Source organism: Podarcis liolepis (genome assembly GCF_965112155.1).
Source record: "Podarcis liolepis genome assembly, chromosome: 13".
NCBI classification, from domain to species: domain Eukaryota; kingdom Metazoa; phylum Chordata; class Lepidosauria; order Squamata; family Lacertidae; genus Podarcis; species Podarcis liolepis.
The window spans coordinates 28977782-29001427 of record NC_139573.1 but is presented as its reverse complement, the minus strand read 5'-3'; positions in this window follow the sequence as shown (position 1 = coordinate 29001427).

The following is a 23646-nucleotide window of genomic DNA, read 5'->3' as shown; positions in this document are numbered from 1 at the left end:
GGAAAGTGCAAATTAATAAGGAGTAAAAGGGATCAGATGATAGATAGATAGATAGATAGATAGATAGATAGATAGATAGATAGCACCATTTCCTCTCTGTGCCAAATGTTGTGGCAGGCAGCCAACTCTGTAATATTCCATACGGCGCTGCTGCCTGGGTTTAGCAAAAGAGAAAGAAAGGGGAGGTGTGGATTGCGAGGGCCTGGAGCAAGAGGCACAAAGAAGAGAGGGGTTATTGCCCATCCCATGGGGGCAGCTGAGGGAAAAGGGACCAGCCACGATCTGGCAGTGCTGCCATGGAAAATGGGGTCATCACACACACACACACACACCACAGCCCTCCCCAGCTCCAGCATTTTCTGAAACTGGCAGTGCCAGCTCAATTGCACAACGTTCTTCGAAATGGGACTAAGCCGACACCATCTGGGCAATGGGAGGGGGGGTAGGTGGGTTTTTTTAGCACTTGTTCTCTCTCCCTGCAGACTGGCTCTGGCGAGTGCCAAAAGAGCTCTTGTTAATCCATGACATACTGTGGTGGTGTGGGTGCCAAGCATGCATTTGGGCTGCAAAAACCTACCCTTTTTCCCAGTTCGGCTGCTGTGCTGGAGGATATCATCTCGCGCTCTCCTATCGCTCTCGCCCCTTGTGTTGTGGGAGGGCAAGGCAAAAAAACAACAGCCGTGCCCTCACCACCACCACCGATCTCCCCCTCATACCCCCAGACCCACCCCAGCAGCAGCATCCCCCCTTTTTTATTTTTGCAATCAGAATTAATTATGTAAAACAGGGAGATTTGCATAACATGTTTAAAAGATGTCGCTTCCATTCCGGGTTGCAAATGTATGAGGTTCTGCTGCTCCCTCCTACGCCCCACCCTTTGGTTGTCGTCGTTGCAAGAATTAGGCTGCTCTTGAGATGGACTGAAAATGGAGGAAAGGAAGAAATGAGATTTCTGGGCCAGGTTTGGGTCATGAATCCAGGCCTGGGGCTGGAGTTTTCCAGACTTGGGGGGCTGGGGGCTGGTGTCAGATGATGAAGCTGAGAGCTGAGGTCTGGAGTACAGCAGACAGGAGGCCCTGCTGTGTTGGACTTGGCAAGAGCAGGAGGCCAGCAAGCTTCTCCACACTTCAAGCCTGGCCAATCAAGAGGCTTTGTACTGCAGGGCTGGGGAGCCAGTGGCTTTCCAGATACTGCTGGACTGCTACTCCCATCATCCCTGATAGTTGGCCATGCTGCAAGGGGTTGATGGGAGCTGAAGTCCAATGACATCTGGAGGGCCACAGATTCCCCCAACATTGTTGTACTGTGTGGCACTTGGGGTGATCTTCTACCTTCTCTGCCAGAGGCACCATGACCCTGAATGGCAGATTCTGGAACTCACAAGTGGGGAGAGGGCTGTTACATTCAGGTCCTGCTAGGGGACTTCCCTTAGGCATCTGGTTGGCTACAATGAGAACAGGGTATTGGACCAGATGGGCCGTTGGCTTGTCCAGCAGGGCTCTTCTGATGTTCTGGTGCTTCTGTGCTCCAAGAGGGGCTCTGGCCCATCTTAGATCCCAGCCTGTCATGGACTGTTCGGACACAGAGGAATGGTGGGAGGAACCAGCTGGGGAACACCCAAGGGAAGAAGGGTCAGAGCCCAGGGAGAGGAGGTGGGACAAAAATGAGTGGGCAGAGGGAGAAGACTAGGAAGAGGAGGTGTCGGAAGCTGAAGGGGTAACAAAGAGTCTGCATCAGAGAGAAGTTGGGGGCAGGAACTGAAGCAGGCTAGTGGGAGGAGGGAGGCCAAGAAGGAAAGATGAAGTCACAGGTGTCTCCCCCTCCTGCTGAGACAAGCTTCCCTCCGCCCCCCTGTCTCCCAGAACCAGAAGAGGGCTGAAACGGGTGGAGTAGTGGCAAACTGCACACAGGCACAGTTTCCAATTGCTTGGGGAAAGCCCTGGAGAGGAGAGGACAGATTCATGGGGTAAATCCTACAGGGGGTGAGCTAATGATCTCGTTGGGCCTCTATCATTTTTACACCAGTCCTGCAAAGTAGACTTTGTAGTAGTATTGTTACAGTGAGCAGGGCAGGAGGAATCATTATCATATTACACACACACACACACACACACACACACACACACACACACACTGTTCTTCAGCTTTTACCAGTATACCACTGCTTTTGCTTAAACCAGGCATGGCCAAACGTGGCCCTCCAGCTGTTTTGGGACTACAACTCCCATCATCCCTAGCTAACAGGTCTAGTGGTCAAGGATGATGGGATTTGTAGTCCCAAAACAGCTGGAGGGCCAAGTTTGGCAACCACTGGCTTAAACAGTTTCAGATAGCAGGAGCAGCCTCCAGAAAAAGCTTTGCAGGACCTTGGAGAGCTCCTGGGAAAGCCCTAAGTTGATCCAACAGGCCGAGCCCTTGGAACCCCAATATAAGGCATGATGACTGCTCAGAGACCTCACAAGCAAGAAGGTTGCAAGGGATTTAAAACGTAAAGCCATGCAATGCGGTGCCATTCAATGACTTTGCGTCTTGCCCTCTGCCTTTTCTAGTGTGGGCCTTTAGGAGAGAGAGCTACCTTGTACAGTGTGAGTGTGGAGGGGAGGAGTTCAGGGTCTTCATCTGTCAGGCCTGAGACGCCCATCCTAGGTTTGGAGTCATAGTCATCCTCCGTCTTAGACAGATCCCCCAAGGAATCCACACACAGGTTCCAGGTCCAGAGGATCCTGAAGCCACGAGACCTGCTAGGCTGAGATCCTGGTTTGAGATTGTTATTGGAGCTTCTGCCGCAGGGGGTTTGGAGCTCAGGCCACACATTGGCTTCCTGAAAGGCTCAGCGCAGCATAAGGGTCAGGATCCACACATTCAGCAAGTTCTTTACTCAGGAACATAGGAAGCTGCCTTGTACCAAATCAGAACATTAGTTCATCGCTCCGAAAAGGTTTTCAGGCAGAAGTCTTTCCCAAGTTCTTCTTGGAAACATTGGGCTTTTGAACTTGAAAGAAGTCCCAAAAGATGGAGCAAGACACCTCCTTTCTCTTACCCAGTGGAAGCTGGTTCACTGCCCCACCTGCTTCAGTCTTCCCTCAGCCAGCTGCAACCTGCCTTCTTTCTCTACCAGTTCCAATGGGCTGCTCCTACCCAAAATCCCTGCCCTGAGGAGACACCCTCAGCAGGAGCCTCTGCTTCTTGACAGGGCAGAAGTTTCCAGCTTCACTCCAGGCCAGGGCCGTAAATCAGAACTTGTAGGAAAAAGGAAGCATCTCCAAACTGTCGGTATTGTATGCATACCAGGACATTTAGATTTGTGCCGTTAAAGTGGGTTGAAGTGCTCTGTTGTCCTAGCACGACAAATAGCTCAAAAACAAGAGCAAAAAAGAAGAAAGGAATTGACTTTTTGCAGTTAGGAGAGCGACAGGCATTGTAGAATAAATGCTCATTGTCGTATAACCTCTCCACAAACAAATCAGAGTGAAAAATAAAAAAATTCCTTCCAGTAGCACCTTAAAGACCAACTAAGTTAGTTCTTGGTATGAGCTTTCGTGTGCATGCATTTCGTGTGCATTGGTATCTGAAGAAGTGTGCATGCACACGAAAGCTCATACCAAGAACTAACTTAGTTGGTCTTTAAGGTGCTACTGGAAGGAATTTTTTTATTTTTGACTATGGCAGACCAACACGGCTACCTATCTGAAATCAGAGTGAATCCTCAATAAATACTGGATACAATCCATGCAAGCTGTGTGTAAGCAAATATGAAGGAGTGCTCAGTGAATTGGAGTGGTATCCCAGGATCAGCCTGGGACTCTTTGCTACCTGAGGCACAGCTCCTCCTGCCCCAGACATTTCATAGTACTCTGTAGAGTTCATCATGGCACTCCCCATAGCCCAGGGCTGGATTTACCGGTATGTCTGATGAGGCCCTAAGCTACTGAAGGTAATGGGGCCTTTTATATGTCCAGCTGTCCTTTGTCAACGACAAATTGTCACTATTTTTTTGTGTTGAATATATGTTATATGGTAATTTCAGGCCTTAATAGGTATCCAAATCCATTTGTACATGTTGCCATGCAACCAGTCCATGCAGAATGTAGGCACTCTATACAGTGGTACCTCGGGTTACATACGCTTCAGGTTACATACGCTTCAGGTTACAGACTCCGCTAACCCAGAAATAGTGCTTCAGGTTAAGAACTTTGCTTCAGGATGAGAACAGAAATCATGCTCCGATGGTGCGGCAGCAGCAGCAGGAGGCCCCATTAGCTAAAGTGGTGCTTCAGGTTAAGAACAGTTTCAGGTTAAGAACCGACCTCCGGAACGAATTAAGTACTTAACCCGAGGTACCACTATATATAGAAATGAGCAAACCAGTGATATGTTAGGGAGCAGACTAGCAGGCAGGGCCCATTACTTACATCATAGGAGCCTACACAACACAAAACACTGTTGCTGTATGTAGGTTTTATTTTATTTGTGTTTTATCTTATATTTTGGAAATGTACATCCAGGTTTTTTTCCTTTAAATTTTTTTGGGGACCCCAAGAAAGCGGGGCCCTAAGATATAGCTTGTCTAGCTTATACGTAAATCCAGCACTGCCATAGCCATGCCACAAGGAAAATCAAAAATAATTAGATAGATGATGATAGATAGATGATAGATGTGCCTCAAAGAGCAGCACTTCATAGAATAATATCCTATTTGTTTGTGTGAGCATAGCTGCAGCATAATTTCCTGGGCACCAAGGCCCATTGAAGTCAGTGGCCCTTTCTTCCGACTGCATTGGCTCATTGGTGCATTATGTCCACATACTGAGCTTTGACAAAAGATCTTCAGCCAGCTGAAATGCAGCCTTTAGCTTTTTAATTAGAAACGTGAACCATCTTGCAAAGAAGTATGACCATTCTGAACAGCTAATGTGAAGGAAGGACTCCGTTAAAGAGTAAGAGAGGCGTCTTCAGCCTCTGCTTGATTACTTTCCTCACTCAATGGCTTTCTCTGTGTCTTATCTGCCACAAATGTACCTTGAAAGCCTCACTGTCACCTCATTCACTTCCCAGGTCAAGGAGGATTCATAAATCACCCTGGAACTCCAACAGATGACATCACTCCAGAGCCTGCTACCTGTTGGAAATCTAGTGTCATGTTGGCTCAGAGCCTGGCCACAACAGAAGAACCAGTCTGACACATAGCTGTTAACTTTTCCCTTTTCTTGTGAGCAATCCTATTTGGAATAAGGGAATTTCCCTTAAAAAAGGGGAAACGTTGACAGCTATGGTCTGACACTAGCTAGTCCCTTGAAGGAGCCAGGTTTGAATCCAAAGCTTTGGGAGCCCTGAATGATCACAATGGTGACCGCACCTCAATCTTTAGCCCAGATCGCTTCTGCAAACAAGCCTATTCATGTGCCAAATTCTGCCATTGCCCCTTTAAATAAAAGACGCATTCCAACTATCTATCAGAGCATAGATTTCCCTCAAATCACTCAGAACATCTGCATGAGGCCACTCCTTTATATTGCACCATTCATCTAGAATAATATCCGCATCCATACTAAAAATCCTAAGTTTAGAGAGATCCCCTCGCCTCAATTTACCAAATAAAGTATGCACCTAATGTGTGCCATAAGAAATCACCAACATGGTTAGAATAGCAAGACAATTAATGGGAAGCCTAATGAGGAATAAAGGAAAAGCCAAGAAGAGGCAGTGCCTTTGCTTGAAGGTTTTACCAGACGCATTCCAGCTTTCTCAGTGGGATCCTCGTTGGCCTTTGGGTCCCAGCCAACCAGAGCCCCACCTTGCCACCCCCTGGAAAAAAGCAGTGGTGGGAAGAGCCTGACATGTATAATTTTCAACTTGAAAGAGAGAGTTTCCACAGGAGCAGAAGTTTTCTTAATGCACAATCCAGCTAAGCCTTTTATACCTTTGGGAGAGGTAGACATCATGGTGCCCTCCAAATTCTGTTGGACTACAATTCCTATCAGCCCCAGCCAGCTTGGCCAAGGGTCAGAGTGGTGGAACTTGTGATTCTACATCATCTAGATCAGGGTTTCCCAAACTTGGGTCTCCAGCTGTTTTTAGACTACAGCTCCCATCATCCCTGAAAATTGGTCCTGCTAGCTAGGGATGATGGGAGTTATAGTCCCAAAACAGCTGGAGACCCAAGTTTGGGAAAACCTTGCCTAGGGAACTCCTCTTTCCACCTGACCTCTGCCATCATCTGTTAAGATCTAGGGAATAGGCTTTTCCCAGAGATCCCACCAGTCAAGTGGGGGCTGAGAACATGATCTTTTTGAATGTGAGAGTTTCCCTGAGCTTCCAGCCTTTTGTGTGGATGGAAAGATAATGTATTTGTCAAATATATCCTGTTTCTCTCTCTCCCTCCCTCCCTCCCTCCCTCTCTTTCCAAATATGCCCATTGTGTGAAATATATCTTAATTGCTGAATTAGAATTTTGTGGTTGCAGAAATTGAGACTTAAAAATAATTGCAAAAATGCTGAATTCTAACTTCCCTGGTAGAGCTGCTTAGCCAAAAGAAGCAGAAATATTTTCTTCCCCACTGTCCCCAGGGAACCACTTGATTGGCTGAGAGACTGAAAGGACACTTGATTGCAGAAATGCCATTGGACGGAAAACTTGGCTCTTTGGTGCCTCCTGTGTCCTTCCCAGGCTGCTGTCCAGCATGGCCTGTTATTTGAGATCTAATACTCTGGGCTTGTATAAGGAAAAACGGGTATTTACGTATTAAAAACACAGGAAAAATCAGGAAACACCTCTTGCAAAGAGGCAAAGGGTCAAAGCCAGGGGGAGGCACAGAAGGGGAAGGGGGTGTCAGGAGATGGACAAGGAGACCAGCAGCTGTATTGGCCTGGCACAGCTGGGAAGCAGGGACAAAAACATCTGAATGGCTCTGGCGATAGAGAGTGCCGGGGAAATAGAGATCAAGCCAGAGAGCGACAGCAGCGAAATTGAGACAGACAAACAAAATTAGCGAGGAGAAAACAAGGGGGAGGAAGATGCATCCTAGCAGCCACCAACATTGCCTTCGTCAGGGAGGGGGGAAAGAGAAAGACATACAATCTGGGCTCTAGCGATGACACTGGGGCAGGATTCTTCACCATCATGCGGTGCAAATGACCTTTGCTGGAAGTACCGTAGCTCAGGGGCACAGCGCCCAACTTTCTGCATGGAGAAAAAGGCCCAGGTTCAATCCACAGCAGCCCTTGGTAGGGCAGGGAGAGTCCCCCCGTCTGAAATCCTAGGGAGTCACTGCCAGCCAGAGTAGGCAATAGTGAGCCAGGTGTATTCTCACCTAGGCAGTTTCGTGGGGGTGGCATGCCAGTGGCGGGTGTAAAGGTAAAGGGACCCCTGACCATTAGGTCCAGTCGTGGCCGACTCTGGGGTTGCAGTGCTCATCTCGCATTACTGGCCGAGGGAGCCGGTGTACAGCTTCCAGGTCATGTGGCCAGCATGACTAAGCCGCTTCTGGTGAACCAGAGCAGTGCACGGAAACACCGTTTACCTTCCCGCTGGAGCGGTACCTATTTATCTACTTGCACTTCATGCTTTTGAACTGCTAGGTTGGCAGGAGCTGGGACTGAGCAACGGGAGCTCACCCCATTGCAGGGATTTGAACCACCGACCTTCTGATCGGCAAGTCCTAGGCTCTGTGGTTTAACCCACAGCGCCACCTGCGTCCCAGTGGCGGGTGTAGCTAGAGATAAAATGGGGTTGCGGCCAGGGGCAGAAGTGGGTAGAGCAATGGCTGTTCCTGTTACACAGTAGGATTGATTTCACCCATGCAAAAGTCAGACTCACCTGGATATGTATCTCTCTGTCCGGGTGAGCGAGAGCCATTGGAGCAGGGCAAGGGTGCATTTCAGCCAGGACAAAGTTCTTGAGGAGGATGCAGAGGGGTGTGTGGATGTGGCCTGAGTAGCATCCTAAGGGCTTGGAAGGCCTCTGTTGGCCTCTAGGACTGTCATTCCCCACCCCTGACTTAAGTCACAATCAGGCCTAGGTAAAGGTAAAGGGACCCCTGACCATTAGGTCCAGTCGTGGCCGACTCTGGGGTTGCGGCACTCATCTCACTTTATTGGCCGAAGGAGCTGGCGTATAGCTTCCGGGTCATGTGGCCAGCATGACTAAGCCGCTTCTGGATAACCAGAGCAGCGCACGGAAACACTGTTTACCTTCCCACTGGAGTGGTACCTATTCATCTACTTGCACTCTGACGTGCTTTTGAACTGCTAGGTTGGCAGGAGCTGGGACTGAGCAACGGGAGCTCACCCCATTGCGGGGATTCGAACCGCCGACCTTCTGATCAGCAAGTCCTAGGCTCTGTGGTTTAACCCACAGCACCACCTGCATCCCTTACAATTAGGGCTACCTACCGACCAAAGGACACCATCTTGCTTTTTCGGCAACAAGCTAATTGGACGAACGCCACCGCATTTGCACATGGCTGAAAAACTCAGCAGAAGTGAGATACTGACGGAGGTCAGGGCCTTTTCCTGCCATCAGGCCATAGATCCTGGGTGCTGTCAAGACAGCCCAAGCAGGAGATTGTCCATAGGGGACAATAGACTTGGAAGCTTTTCTGTGCAGCGCCATCTCCCTGCATGCCACAGAAAGAAAAATCCATGAAACTCTGGAGCCAGACCTGATGAGAGAAGAATTCTTTATTGTATAACCTGGTCAGAAATCTAGGCTGGGCTACCGTTCTTTATCACTTGACAGGATGGTACACAGCTTACGACTGGCGGTTCCAAGCTCATGGGGAGTCCACTGAATTACCCAGTGGTCATCGGTATTTGCCTCAAGCAGTGATCCCAAAGTGCAATAGAGACAGAAAGAAGGGAGGATGGGGAAGATGAGGGAAAGTGATGTGAGCAAGGTGTTAATGGAAGTCAGTAGCAGAGCTGGGTTGCCCTGGACAGAAGAGAAAGGAAACTTGAGCTACTGTCTCGCTAAGCTCACGGAGGCAAGGAACGGCTTATCAGATATCGAAATATACAGATGGGAATGGAACCCAGCTGCTGTGATTCCCAGTCATATCCCCCCACCCACCCACCCTCTACCATCAACAGACCAACCGTGCTTTGACACCACCATAAATCCCTCCCTCCCCCAGCAGCTCGCCAGTTTGGCTGGTAGCCAGATCCCCTTTGCGCAGCCCCGGCTGTCTATCGTTAAGATGCTCTGGGGTGATGGAGTGGGAACGGTGGCTTATTAATACGCCGGTGCCCCATTAGAAACATCTGCATCGATGGGGGAATGTGGGGGGGCAGGTGGGGGGAAGGGAGGGGTATTAATGAATTGCACCCCCGCAGGGATGCCTAAATAGGAAGCTCTTTTATTCACTGGAGGAATCTGAGCATCTGTGTGCACGTGTGTGTGTGCGTGTGCGCATGTTGGTTATGGAGTGGGGTGGTAAAATTGAGGGGCGAGGCTCCCCACCCTGCACCCCACATCTCTACTGACTTTTCGCTCTCCCCCCCCCTTCTGTGCAATGAGTCCATTACACACTTTGTCACTGTGATCTGTCTCTTACCTTCACCTCCCAGAAATACGGCAGCATTGAGGCTGTTCCATCTGGCGCTACTACCAAACATCTCCCTCCTCCTCTCTCTTCACTTCACCCCCTTCACCCCCCACCGCCCAAGACTCTCCCCCACCCCACAGCTGCTCTGCCACACAGCAAGAATGGAGGAGCATCACAGAGGAAGTGAGGTTAGCTATGGCTCTATTTGTAACACAGCCACAACCAAACAAAAGACATCTATCTATGGAGCTTGGTCTTCTGCATGCCAGAAAATCAAGACTCCTGAATTGTGGCATAGTCACCCAGATTTGAGTGAACTGGTTCTGGTTCCTCTGCGCATGCCCAGAGACTGAATCTTCTGTATGACTACTTCGCATCTCCCAGAGTGGAGGCCTGGCATGCAAAATAGACATCTTTTTTTCCAGGGACTGTGATAAGAATTAGGGAGGACACAGTGGCCTTCTCAGCAGGTGAGTTTTAACAGGCTTTCGATCATCCTGTGGCATGATGGCCTATCACTTGGAAAGAGTGGCTACCTACGTAGTACAAGGAAACCAAAATGGGATCTGGTCCTCAGTGGAACAAAGGTTAAGAATGATGCCTCCAGGAGGTGGCAAAGTCATTTGCCAGGACCTTGTCAAAGGGCATCATGGACTGGTTGGCTGCAGAGGAGTGGTGGGAGGAACCCGCTGAGGAACCACTAAGGGAAGAAGACTCAGAGCCTAGGGGTTGGTGGTGGGACAATGATGAGTGGTCAGAGGGAGAAGACAGGGAGGAGGAAGTGTCGGAAGCTGAGGAGGTAACAGGGCTTAGTGAGCTGGGAGAGTTGGTGGCAGAGAGCAGTCCAGAATCAGAGGCAGAGGCTGAAGCAGGAGAGGAGGGAGGCCAAGAGGCAGAGGTGAGTCAGGCTTGTGAAGAGGCATGGGTGTCTTCAGTTCCTGCTGCAACAAGCTCCCCTCCCCATTGGCCTTCCAGAACCAGGAGAGGCATGAAGTGGGAGGTGCAAAGACAGACACAGGCACAGTTTCTAATTGCTTGGGGGAAATCCCTGGAAAAGAGGAGACATAGCTGGTTGTGGGGAGGTAGGGAAACTTTAGTCTCGGCAACTGCTTAATCGGGCAAAACCTGACAGAGATGAATTGCTGTTCTCATTAGACCTGACACTCCTGTGCAGATCCTGCTTAGCTAATAAAGAGTTAACTCCAACTTGCTCAGTGTGTTTTACTGCTGGCTTGCTCCTGTGAAAGGGTCAATTTCCTCAACAGCAACACCATTCTCCCTTTGGATGGAGCTGAAAGCAGCATGAGAGAGCAGCTTCCTCATAGTTAAAAGGACACACTGAGAATGCCATGCCCGGGTACCCCCATCCAAAAACCTTAGAGCAGGGGTGCGGAACACTTTTCAGTGCAAGGGCCAAAATTCCCTCCTGAGTAACCTTCCAGGGGCCAAATGGTGGGCAGGGCCAATGGAAAAAGTGGGCAGAGCAACGAATGCGGGTTTTACCTTCCTATAGTAGGCTAGTTTTTACATACACTCATGCGCTCTCTATCCAGGCAAGCAGGAAGAGGACACCTTCCAGCCAGGCTGGGAAACACTTGCGGAGGATGCCTACCAAGGCTGGTAAGGGATGTGGCCTGGGGAGAGGGGAGTATCAAGGACCATATAGGGCTGGAGGACTGCTGATGGGGCCCCTGGGGCTGAGGTTCCTCATCCTTGCCTTAGAGCCAAGACTGGGTCTCTCCTCAAGCCCATGTGACCAAAGAAGGGAGGGAAGAGAAAGGTGCCTTTCAAAGACTAATTACCAAAAGATGAGTATCTGAGGTTTGTTAGCATGGGTTTCTCTCTCCAGCCCCCCACTCCTCTCATCAGTCAGCGCAGCCGCTGGAGGAGAGAAGAAAGTGAAGACATAAAAAAGATCTGGCAGATGAAAGGAAGAAACTGGAGATGAAAACCCAACTGTTTTCTAATTGCGCTGTGGACTTCCTCTAATGGGCGCCACCTTCCTGTTTGCGAGTGTGCGCAACACACTCTTTGATGGGGCGAAGTGGGGGGAGAAAGGATTGTGCTAAAGGCCTGATCTCAGACTAGGCCTTTCGCATTGCAGGATATCAAAGTGGTGCCAATCAAATTTCCCAAGCACTCAAGCAATGCTATGCAGAAGACACCTGAGGACAGAGCACCCTGCAGACGACTTGTTCCTTCTGCAGTCATCCCAATTTGCTTGCACAAAGCTTCTGTAGAGGTTTGGCTATGTCTGGTCCATAGCTGTCAACTGTCCCTTATTTGAAGGGACAGTCCCTTATTCCAGCGCCATGTCCCGCTGCTGTCCCTTATTGATGGATGTCCCTTAAATGATGTCCCTTAAATTTCAAAGGAAGCAGCTCCTCTCCCTCCCTCCCTGCCGGCCAGGGAGGAGGGAGGCTCCAACTGTGTTGCTTGGCTGTGTTGCTTACCCAATAAGAAGTCTAAGAACGACTGGGGGGTAGAGCTTGCATGCCTTGTGTGTGGCTAGTTAATGCAAGCGGAGGGGGGGGTTGAATGCTGGACGCCATTTTGTTGCATGTGCTGCTGCAAACTTTGCAGTGCAAAGTGAGGCTGGGGAGCCATCTTAAGTTGAAGCTGCATAGGCCTTGTGGTGCATGTGATTCAGATTCTATTCAGTTGGACAGTGTTCTTGAAGCTACCAGCATGAGTTTGACCAGACTGCAGGAGGACAGGAAGACTGGAGTGCCTGGAACAGGTGAGGCTGCAGGTCCCTTATTTTGGCTGCTGGTCCCTTATTTTCAAGGCTGCTGGTCCCTTATTTTCAAGGCTGCTGGTCCCTTATTTTCAAATCTGTAAGTTGACAGCTATGGTCTGGTCTTTATTGGGCCTCTTGGGCTTGCTGATCATAAGGACAGCAGTTCAAATCCGTGTGATGGGGTGAGCTCCCGTTCTTCTGTCCCGGCTTCTGCCAACCTAGCAATTCAAAAGTCTACCAGTGCAAGTAGATAAATAGGTACCGTTGAGACAGGAAGGTTTCTGTGCGCTTTGGCACTCGTCATAGTCCTCTGTGTGCCTGTAGTGGTTTAGTCATGCTGGCCACACAACTTCGAAAGCTGTCTATGAACAATTACCAGCTCCCTCGGCCTAAAAAGTGAGATGAGTGCCACACCCCACAGTCGCCTTTGACTGGACTTAACCATCCAGGACTCCTTTACCTTTACCTTACCTTTTCTGATTTGTCTGCAGGGATGTTAGGGATGAGGGATGAGCCTCAGAGCCTCAGAGGTGGATTTACGGGAGCGCAACCGGTTTGCCCACATTGGGCACTGAGCCGAGAGTGTGCCACAGGAGGTACCACAACAGTGACTTAGAATGGAAGGTGAGAGGTGGACGGGCGCTGAATTTTGGCCTCACACAGGGCGCCGTTGAAATTTGAAATCCCAAAGTCTGCCAAGTACTTGAAATTGAACCCATGCACCCAAGTCACTATCTAGTGGGAGGAATCTCCTCTGCGACACACCCCACATTGAAGTGAAGGGGAGTTGCCCTCAAGCACTCCTCCCATTCATTTCAGTGGGGTCTTGGGCAGGAAAACTTCCTGTTGCTGAATTGTGCCCTTTATTTTATTTTCCAGTCGAAGAGCATCCATAACTGGGAATGCGGAATGCATACATAACAATTTGGACTGGGAGAAATTGCATGGAAACTTTTCTCAATGTGTTTTGCTTCTCTCCTGCTTAACAGTCCTTTGCTTCCTTAAGAGAGGGCTCCGCTAATCCTCTCCCTCCTTCCTTCCTTCCTTCCTTCCTTCCTTCCTTCCTTCCTTCCTTCCTTCCTTCCTTCATGCCATCTTATGCCAGCTCCTGCTCTCTGGAGATAGCTTGGGAGGTGAGCTGTGGCTCCTAATGTGCTAAGACAAGGAAAATCACCGTCAATCTCCTCAACGTGAAGGCACTAGAGCAGAAGGGTGCCTGCAAGCACACTCCAGCAGCCCTCAGGCCCCGGCGGCAAAAAAAGAGGACGAGGCAAACGGCCACCTGGACAACAGTGGTGCGCTCCATCAGGGCCGCATGTGTGATGTGTTTCGAGGGAAAGGGAAGGTGGAGGACTTTCAGAAAACGCTTGGGGATTTGGGCTCAGAATGTGCTTCTTGGAAGGGAGAAGGAGCTAAAGAACCACTTCAGACAGTAGGCCCAGACTGGCTGACAGGCAAGACCAAGGATTGTGTCCTGTGCTAGTTCCATTGAATCGAATGGATTTAATTTAATCCCCATTTCTTTAAAGGGTCTTTCCCATTGGGTACAATCATAAATGCCTGCCTCTGTGCCCTTCTATTTACCTTCCCCTGGGCCCCATTTATTATTTTTAGTAGTAGTATCACAATCATCATAGTTATTGGTAGCGTTTTCTATTTGTTTGTTTGTTTGTTTGTTTGTTTGTTTGTTTGTACTTACAGTTCCACGCCCACCCCTTCACCGAATGGTCCTGGGGGAGGGATTATAAAAATATGACAATGAAAACACGGGAGAAAACAAGTCTGTTATATTAAAATGAGAGAATCACAAAGGGAACCTATAACAAACTTAATGAGCTGGGATAGCTCAGTGGGTAGAGCATGAGACTTCTTAATCTCAGGGCTCCACACTGGGCAAAATATTCCTGCACTGCAGGGGGCTGGACCCTGTGTGGTCCCTTCCAAATCCACAGTTCTATAGAAGGCTGATCGCCGAAGAACTGATGCTTCTGAATTATGATGCTGGAGGAGACTCTTGAGAGTCCCATGGACTGCAAGAAGATCAAACCTCTCCATTCTGAAGGAAATCAGCCCTGAGTGCTCACTGGAAGGACAGATCCTGAAGCTGAGGCTCCAATACTTTGGCCACCTCATGAGAAGAGAAGACTCCCTGGAAAAGACCCTGATGTTGGGAAAGATGGAGGGCACAAGGGAAGGGGACGACAGAGGACGAGATGGTTGGACAATGTTCTCGAAGCTACCAGCATGAGTTTGACCAAACTGCGGGAGGCAGTGGAAGACAGGAGTGCCTGGCGTGCTCTGGTCCATGGGGTCACGAAGAGTCGGACACAACTAAACGACTAAACAACAACATGATTCTATGAAATAGCATCAGTTTAGGAGGTAACCAAGGTCTGTTTGAAGAGGTGCATCTTGACCAGCCATCTAAAAGCACGCAGTGATGGTGCCAGATGCATCTTGGTGCCTGGGGGAGCCACCACAGAGAAGCCCCTCCCCCCGGCACTACTACGTCTCATAGGATAATTATTACTAACGATATCATTACCATCATTGTTATTATTTTCCATGGGTGTTCTGGCATTTACTCAAGGATCTAAAATGCTCAGGCTCTTTCTATAAGGAGACTCATCCATTGCATAAGAATGTCCTGCATAAGAATCTCAAATCTGAACCAAAAGCTTTTGTACTGGGTATAGTGGGGTAAAGAGATACCAAGACAAGATAAAAAAATTGTTCTTATCTGCAACAATGGCAACAAGAGTTTTATTAGCCCAGAAATGGAAACAGCATGAAGTACCAACAAAAGAAGTGTGGCAGATGAAAATGATGGACTTTGCAGAACTGGCAGAAAGAATCCAGAACCAGTGAGATCAAGTATTCCAAAAAGACTGGAACAAATTTATATTATATTTGAAAGACAGCTGTGAGCAATTAACATCATTAGCAGGGTTATCTGAAGATTTGTAAGATGAACTAGTTATCTATTCAGGTTGAGTAATTTAATATCTTAAGTAATGATATAACAAGAATAGGAAAGGTAGTGAAATGCAAAAAAGTAAAATTTAATTTTGTAAACCATTATGCGGGAGGGAGGGAAGCCGTTTAGGCTCAGTTGAGCCAAGAGATTTAATAAGAGGATACAATATTACATATTGTGATTATATGTAAAACTAATAAAAATATTTTTTTTTTAAAAAAAGAATGTCAAATCTGGAGAAGGGCATTCTCCCCCACCTACTTTGTAGGGAAGAGTGCACATGTATTGCCCCTCGTTTTCCAGTTAGGCTTTATGCCCCAAACTGGAGTTTGGATTTCGTTCCTAAAATTGGATAGCCATTTGTTTCCAGCAGGGGAAGTCAACAGGTGTCCTCCAAATGTTGTGGGACTCCAACTCCCATCAGCCCTATCCAGCATGGCCAATGGGAGCTGTAGTCCAACAAGAGCTAGAAGGGACCCCATTGGCTACCCCTGATTTACACTATAACAATATGTAAGTGAGTTCTGCTTAGTTCAGTGAGGCTTACTTGCTGGATAAGCGGGTTTGGGACGGCAGTCTCATTCTCAGGTGTGTGGTTTTCCCCTGATGCCATATGTGAGAAGTATAGCAACATCTATTATAGGAGCTGTTTTCATCCTTTTGTTCTCCAGAAATATGTTTGGCCTACTGTCATCTCTTGTTTTCTCTGTTACAATAGGCTCAACCCAGTGCAAAGTGTGATATCATTATTAGAGTCAGGACTACACTTCTAGTAACAGGGTTGTTCCAAACTACTTAGTTGGGACACTGACAGAGAATAGGCAACCTGTTTTCTGCAACCTGGTGGCATGTGGCAAAATATTCTGTACTGGATAAGCCAGGACACCCTGCTATTATTATATGTTCCATTGTTTCTGATTTATGGCTGCATTTCCTAGAAGTTCCTATAGCTTCTGTCTTTGTTATGTATATATTTTGATGGTTGGAATAATAGAATCATAGAATTGTAGAGCTGGCAAAAATCCACCAACAGCATACAAATCAATATGGCTAACCTGATCCAAAACACCCACCCACCCCACTCACACAGTGGCGTAGCGTGGGTTGTCAGCACCCGGGGCAAGGCAAGTAATTTGCACCCCCTAACCCGTGGATCTGCGCCCCCTAACCCTAACCCCCAGATGTTGCGCCCGGTGCGGCCGGCCCCCCCTGCACCCCCCACGCTACGCCACTGCACTCACACATGAAAACAAAGCCAACCACAAATGAATAACCACACCCTAGGCCAACCCCAACCTCTCTCACCACCAAAGGAACACAAGCAAACAGCAAAGAACCTGCACAAGCAACGCTGACCCCAAACCCTACATATAGTAAGTAAAATAGAAACATCGCCACCCGACCCCACCCCACCCATCTTTCCCCCCCCCACCTCTTTTCTCCTTTTCTTCCTAATGTCTCAACAAATGGAACTGATTTGTAAAAATGTTACATGGAGGGAAAAATATGAGAGAGAGACATTGCACACACTTTTGTAAATCAAGAAAATGTTTAATAATAATAATAAAACAGAACTGTAGATTTGGAAGGGACTCCAAGGGCCATCTAGTCCAACCCCCTGCAATGCAGAAATCTCAGCTAAAGCACTCATGACAGAGGGCCACCCAACTTCTGCTTTAAAACCTCCACGGAAGGAGAGTCCACAACTTACCGAGGGAGACCTTTCCGCTGTTGAACAGCACTTACTGTCAGAAAGTTTTCCCCATTGGTCCGAGTCCTACCCTCCAGAGCAGGAGAAAGCAAGCTTGTTCCTTTTCCTTGCGACAGCCCTTGAGATATCTGAAGGTGGCTATCATAGCTCCTCTCAGTCTCCTCCTTTCCAAGCTAAACATACCCAACTCCTTTGACCGTTCCTCATAAGGCTTGATTTCCAGACCCTTGATCATGTAGCAATTACATGATCTCAAAAAGCATGATAAAGCCATCACTTTCTGCTTTAATTGAGCTGCTTTGAGCTGTTTCACTTATGAGACCGCAACAGACTTGCCAAAACTGGTACTCTTCAGATGTCTTAGAGGACAACTTCCAGGTGCCTCGTTGATATGGCTGGTGCTGATGAGAGCTGGACTCCGAAACATCTGCAGTGCATCAGGTTAGGATAGGCTGGATAATGCTCACGTTTTCTCTAGGCCAGCTGTAGTATGTTGAGAAGGAGCTGGTTATTAAGTGAGTTTACAGAAAAGTTTTATGTTGCTCTGTGCTGCTTTCAGGGTGCTTAATTTCATTCAGTAACATTTTCTGTATTTACTTCTCCTATGTACCTCACCATGGGATCATTTGCCAATGAAGAGCAGCACAGGAAACTGTACAGAAATACATTAAAACAAAAAAAGAAACAAAAATCCCCTGTGAGAATTCACATAGGCAGATATATTTTTTCCTAATTTTGTCACACGGATCACTTATTTTTAGGGCTGTCATTCAGTCAAAGAAATCTTATTCTGTGAGTTTTAGCAGATCGGCTGAATGGCTGAATGGCCATGAATTTGCATGTGAAGAAATAGTCCTAAAATGGTGGAAGCACACATTTTAATTCTGTGATGGGGAACCTATGATGTCCTTCTTGGTGTTTGTTGTTGGTGGGCTCTCATCAGCTCCAGCCAACATTCCCCAGTGCTAAGGCATGATGGGAGTTGTAGTCCAACATTGCCTGAACAGCCGCATGTGTTCCCCATTCCTGATTCAGACGATGCCAAACATTTCTCTCATAAGAGATCATCTTGAAAGAGGCACCCCTGTTGTAAGTACTTGCATTAAAAAATAATTTTACCAATTTAAATATCTGCTGCCTGATTAACTGGGTGCACCTTGTTAGTCAAATCAAAATATTTGAAATCAATAGAGTCCTTGATATGGCTCCAATCCTAGGCACAGTTATCCTGCATCAAAACCCCTTTGAAGTCTCTGAAATTTCCTTCCAAGTAAACCCATGCAAGCTGCAAGCATTGAGCTTCTAATTCTGTGTATCTGCTTGGGAGGCCAACTGATGAGCCTTAGGAATGTGGCGTAACTGCTGCTCTGCCAGTCGAGAGGGGAAGTCAGTAGGCCAGATGGCCTCTGCCACCAGTGGGTCCCCAGTATGGACAAAGAAAGCTCTGCTTGCATAGATAGAGTCACAGAATTGCGGATTTGGAAGGGTCTATGGGAATGTTCAGGGAGGCAGGAGAGGATATATTGTTTAATAAAATCCTTCCTAACTTGCCCTAGCAAGTTCCTTTACTTAGCAGAGTGCATTCCTCTTTTAAACACACAGCGGTTAGCTTGTTTCAAGCTTGTTTAAGCTTCTCAATATATGATCCCTGGTAATCCCCTTTTCTCCCCCTTAAAAAGAATAGACACGACACAATCTTGTGTAAAAAGTATAAAAGAAGTTTACTCACATATTCAGTTCACAGATGGATCCATCCCAGGCTGGAAGTTGTCACGTAAAGTTTTTTATTATTATTATTATTATTATTTTGTAGAAACCTCCACAGTGAAGTGAGGATTGAAACCTCCTTGCCTGGAGCCCTGGGGAGCCACTGCCAGTCAGCGTAGATAGTACTGAACCAGATAGACCAGTGGCTTGACTCAAGGTAAGTCAGAATTTTATGTTCCTAATGTCTCCAAAGTCCTTTTTCAAAGTACTCAATTCATTTTACATTACCTCTGACCAATTTATACATATATCGTTTAGGAAGACAGGTGAACTAATACCAGTGTACTGGAAGAAGCAAAGATCGCAAGTGTCAAAGCAATGATTCTTCAACATCAACTTCATTGGGCTGGTCATGGTGTGCGGGTGCCTGATGATCGTCTTCCAAAGCAACTACTCTATTCCGAACATAAAAATGGAAAGCATAATGCTGGTGGTCAACAAAAGAGGTTTAAAGATGCTCTCAAAGCAAATCCTTAAAAATGTAGTATAAACACCGATAACTGGGAAACACTGCCCTGTGAGCGCTCCAATTGGAGAACAGCCTTACCAAAGGGGTCATGGGCTTTGAAGACGCTTGAACTCAGGATGAAAAGGAGAAATGCGCTAAGAGGAAGGCACTCTTGGCAAACCCTCACCGTGGTCAACTCCCACCCAGAAACCCACTGTGGAAGGATGTGTCCAGAATTGGCCTCCACAGTCACTTACGGACTCACTGTTAAAACTGTGTTCATGGAAGACAATCTTACTCAGCTACGAGTGACCGAAGAAGAAGAAGAAGAAGAAGAAGAAGAAGAAGAGGAGGAGGAGGAGGAGGAGGAGGAAGGAAAGAAATAAAGCAGGACTATGGCATTTTGGGCTGCGTGTGGGTGGCTGCATTTTAACACTGCCCCTCTCCACACACACACTAAAATCCCTTTCTTGCACCTATTAAAAAATGCACATTGGGGCAAAACCTATGTTGAACTTTGCTCCTTGTCACACGATGATTTTCTATACCGTGGTACCTCGGTTTAAGAACTTAATTTGTTCCAGAGGTCTGTTCTTAACCTGAAACTGTTCTTAACCTGAAGCACCACCTTAGCTAATGGGGCCTCCTGCTGCCGCTGCGCCACCGGAGCACGATTTCTGTTCTCATCCTGAAGCAAAGTTCTTAACCCGAGGTAATATTTCTGGGTCAGCGGAGTCTGTAACCTGAAGCGTCTGTAACCTGAAGCGTCTGTAACCCGAGGTACCACTGTACAGAAAAGCAGGGTCAAAATGATTGGAAATTAATAGCCCAAAGTTTAATGTTAACACTTGGGGTTTTTGTATGCAATGCCTCTATTGGAGCATGCTCCACAACCTCAAAACCTTTATTGCTAGATGCCACCGGTTGTATTATTGAACCTGACCTGCCCCACCAAAACCACCAGTCGGAGAACTGAGCACCTCTCGACAGTGCAGAAAAGCAATCCATCCACTGGCCTATGGAAAGGAACACGATGTTGCTAACAGCGAAGTAGTCTTGCAACTAAACTCACAAAAGTTGTTCTCCTGCAATAAAATGAAATAAAACAGCCTACTGAGGGCTGTTAGAGGAGGGATGGAGAATTCTGTTCCTCCTCTGGCAACCCTCTTGGTTTTCGTGCTGAGTGCAGCAGGAGGATGAAACACGCTGCCAGCCCCCACCCACCCATATAATGAGATTTTAAAAGTGTTCTGAGATAGAACAATATAGTTGCAATAGACTGAAAGGCCATCTACTCACCACCTCACAACTGGCACCCACAAGCCCCTCACAAATGAACCCAGAAACAGATTACTCAAAACATTTCAGATTCGCAAGTGCAATTTGGCCGATCCTCGTGAGCGTACGTGTTTATTGCATGGCACTGCCTCATGGGCTTTGTAGTGCTTGCAGGCTAGACCCAAAGGTGGATGGGTTGAATCTGCCACTTGGGTGGATTGCAGGCCTCACATCCCCTTGGAGACCACCTGCTCTTTGTAGGTCACAAGAAGACCTACAGGTGTGTAAAAAGGGAAAGATGTATGTGGCCTCCCTGTAAAAGGTGACACCGAGGTACAGTATTTTGGGAACACAGGAAATGGAAGCAGAAGAGTTAAATCATTTGTGGCAGATTTAGCTGCAAGACTACATGATGCATATAGCTATAGTGAGCGTGACAACCACAAAAGCTTCTCAGGCCAGGCTGAATATGTCAAAATCATGGCAGATTGGGCATAACCAGCAGAATTTTCAAAGCGGGATTCTGAATTATGTGAACAGCGATATTCCACTGGAATTCCTCTCTTTGTTTGTACGCTTTGGGCACGATCCAGCCCAAGTTAGGCATTTTATAGGCCCATTCATTTCAGCAGGAGAGTTAAACCCCTCCTGAAATGTCTCCGCTCAAAACGGATGAGGCCGTAAAGTGCTTAACATTGGCTGATCAGCATGCCTATTGGCCCTCGCCCATTGCCAAAAGTGGGCCTAAAAGCGCATTCCGATCGAAGGCACCAAACCCACTGGCTTTGTTGGGTTGGTGGAGTTTTAGCTGGCTGAAAGCCATTGAGGATCGAGGGGGGCAAGCACCGAGGATCCACCGCCGCTGCTTATTAATGGGTCACTTTTGTTTGGAGAGTGCAAGGGGAAAACAAGGCCGCCCATGGAATCTTTGATTAATGGGACCTTTTCAGATGAAAAGAAATAAAGATGTATTGAGACGTGTGCTAATGACACCCTATTATGTTGCGCACTCCTCGGCATTTAGTCGCCCTGCTATTATCCATCGCGAGTTTCCAAACACAGCTGAAATTGATCCCTGCAGGGTTCTCTCCCCCCCCCCCGCCCCGCCTTCCTCTCGCTGGCAAAGCAAACCAGGAACTGAATGAGGGTCAGTTGATGGTTTGCTAGCTTCTAAAAAAAGAAAGGAAAAGAAAAAGCCAAGGATCAGGAGAAGCTGGAGTGATGGTTTCAGTAAATATTTTGTTCTTTGGGGCCAGGGAGGGAGGTAGAATACACCAAGGTCACCCACCCACCCACCCCATCACAACTCTGAGGCTGTGTACCTTTACAATACCTTTAAAGCACATTTGAATCACATTTCCACCCTCAAAAAAAGTATAGCCCCCTCCCAGAGTTACGATTCCCAGCAATAAACTGCAGTGACCATAATTCTTTTTTTTGGGGGGGGGAATGTGCTTCCAATGTGCTTTGAAGGTACGTTGTGCACACAGCCTGATGCATTTGCAAGCGAAGGCTTTATATGCGTGCACGAACTATATGATATTTTTATCCAAGGATCTCAGGACAATGCACTGGCTGCCTCTTTAGCTGAAATCGATTTTCATGCTGAGATGTAACCCAGCAAAACACCCGTTGGGATGACAAGGGGGAGTCTTGTATGCATCAAAGACCCTCGCCCCTCCCCTCATTGTTAACAGTGGCCCCAAGTGTTGTGCTTTATCTCTCCCCGTAGACGGAATTGTCATAATTTATATGGGGGGAATAAAAGGGTACAATCCTGGTGCCGAGAGCAAAATCTGCCCCTTGCCTCTAGTTGACTCCAGGTTTTCTGCATTGCTCCCTCCCCACATTCTCTTCCTTAGGCACACACTTCTCTTCTCTTCCTTAGGCACACAGGAGTGTGGCCAAGTGTTGGGAACGGACTTCTATGTATGCAATAAGAAAACACCTGTCATAATGTGTCTGTGAATGGCATCCATTCACTTGCATGGGAGAAAGTGAAGGCACTGGAGGCAGGTCCATAAGGACAAAAGGGCCTCTGCTTTACCAGTCTCCATCTGCCCTCAGCTAGCCCCCACTGACTTGCCTTCTTACATACAATTAGTCCAGGGGCGGGGCAGCTCTGGCTGCCGGATTGCTCCTCCTTAGGCTCTGTTTTGCTCCGGTAGAACTTAGCAGAGAGGAGAAAGGGGGCGGGACTAGATTTGACTTCCTGTAATTAACTCTGGTGCCACCTACTGTTGGCCTCCCAGCATTCCGCCCTGCCAGCCCCAAAGGGGTCCGGCCACTACTAAGTAAAGGGGTGTATATATATCCAGGGGCATGTGTGAGACTGAAGCTGACCTATGGTCCCTGGGAAACTCAGTGGCTAGACTCTAGAGTAGCAAACCTGCTTCTATCTAAGCAAACCTGACCCTTCATAGCGCCACCCTGGGTTCTCTTTCTGGGTGATGCTAGAGTGTGACAGAATGTGAGGAACTGGTTTTTTTGTGGGTAGGCAGGACCTAGAACAATAAAGTTGCCGTTTGGACAGCACAGAGCACTCCTTGTTCAGGATTTCAGTAACTCCATTCTGTTCCCCATCCACCACCCATTTCTGGATTTTTTTCTCTGACAGTAGCCAGATATGCTCAGTCTGCAACATAGTCAGTCCTCATTGGGCTATTTTGGGTTTTCCTCTCTCTCCTTTGGGGATTTTGTTACTTCTATAAACTTTGAGGTTCCCTTGAGCCTGTTGTATAGCTCCCTCCTTCTGAGTGGGCAATGCCATTTTGGCAACAAGAGCAACAACACTCAGAAAATCAAGGTTGCTATTAGGATGGATGGATAGATTCTATAATCTATTTACCTACCTGTTGATTGATTGCTCTATCAGTCTATCGGAACCTGCCATTTGTACCTTTAAAATGCATCTGTTTGATTTATCAGAATGACCCGTTAAATATAAATTCCAGTCTTTCTTTACCTGATCAAATGAGCTGCTAAAGAGGCATGGAGCTCAGTGGCCATTCTGCAGGCTGTTGAGTCATCAGATGCAGCTGAGCTGGAAGCAGCTCAGCAGGGCTACCCATCAGGGCAGGATGAGTGCAGGGACTCATCCCTTAGTGAAGGAGCCCAGATACTGCAGTCTCGCGTGCTGCTGCACCAGTGAAGGCCAGATTCCTTCCAAACTCTTGAACAGCT